The 1289-nt window shown below is 45.3% G+C and overlaps 1 non-coding gene across 1 annotated transcript; it reads left to right on the top strand.

Moving 5' to 3' along the window:
• Positions 1-702: 702 nt before the first annotated feature.
• TRNAR-CCU (transfer RNA arginine (anticodon CCU)) lies at positions 703-777 on the top strand. The gene has a single exon. It is a non-coding gene; the product is annotated as a tRNA-Arg (tRNA).
• Positions 778-1289: the final 512 nt, after the last annotated feature.

Raw genomic sequence — 1289 nt, 5'->3', positions numbered from 1 at the left:
CATCTCCTACTCTCCTTGGTGGGAGCACAAACCCCAACTATTACAGCCTTATGAAGGATGGAGTTGAGACAAAGCACACCATTTGCTTTCTCTTAAGTATCTTACGCATTACTTTAGTTCCCCTCAAACCTTTCTCACAACCTATAACTGTGCTTCAGGGCCTTACTGCCTTCACCACCAAATAACCCATGAGGTGCTAAAACCATCTATATATAGGAAGGGATGTGCAAACAGACAATGGTGACACATTCAAAAGAAGTGACTATGGGGAAAAGACTTACTAAGTCAACAGGAAGTCAACTGTCCAACCCACAAACTAGTTCAGCTGGAATACGTGGATTTGAGCCTATTTTGGGAGACCGTAAGAGTCCAGTCCTTAGCCGCATCCCTCAAGTGTGTAATGACCCCTGCATTCAAGCACCCAAATTACCCTGCATGAGCAAAACCCCTCCATTTAGTATTACAAGCTATGGGGCTAATTCTTGTGTTTGCAAGAACCACTTCCTGCTAGTGCTTCACAAAGAGATTCTTTGCCATCTCTTGCTGCAGCGCCCGGAGCTTATCCTTGCCCCCTAGTCAAGGGTGACAGAAAAACAAGTAGTTGCTGCTGGCCTGTACACCAGGAAATGCTTCCATAGAGTGCAGGAGCACTGTGCAATAGTCTTTTGAGAATACGGAGAGGACAAGATCACTTAGCTATGGGTCCTGGGGTAGCTCAGTTGGTAGAGCACGAGACTCCTAATCTCAGGGTTGTGGGTTCCAGCCCCACGTTGGGCAAAGGGTTCCTGCATTGCAGGGGGTTGGACTAGATGACTCTAGTGGTCCCCTCCAACTCTACAATTCTATGATAAGGGGCAAGGCAGCTTCAACTCCCACTCGTTCAGCAGGTGGTTGTGGCTCAGAGTACATTCCAATGTGGCTTTAGATGAGGCCAGTAACAAAAAAAGACAACGTCACGGGAACCCAAGTACCAATAGCACAGAAGCAAAGATTGAAACATTAGGATGAAAACATATGCAAGTATATGTGAATAGAATACAAAATGCAAGTTATGGAAGCTGTGGTCGCTGTATAAACAACAACATAAACACTGTATGAACCATCAGACTGGACTGCTCAACCCTACCTGTAGTGCTATCTGAACCTGACTAGTCAATGGAGGCCCAGATCCCTCCAGATAAGCCTGATTTGGTAAGCCTGATTTGGCTCAAGTCTCTGCTGGGGATGGTGCACAACCCTCTGTGATATATTCCATGTGATGAATATTAACTATATATATATATGTATAT

The sequence above is a fragment of the Zootoca vivipara genome, chromosome 2 (genome assembly GCF_963506605.1).
Source record: "Zootoca vivipara chromosome 2, rZooViv1.1, whole genome shotgun sequence".
NCBI classification, from domain to species: Eukaryota; Metazoa; Chordata; class Lepidosauria; order Squamata; family Lacertidae; genus Zootoca; species Zootoca vivipara.
This window is presented reverse-complemented; position numbering and strand designations above follow the sequence as displayed.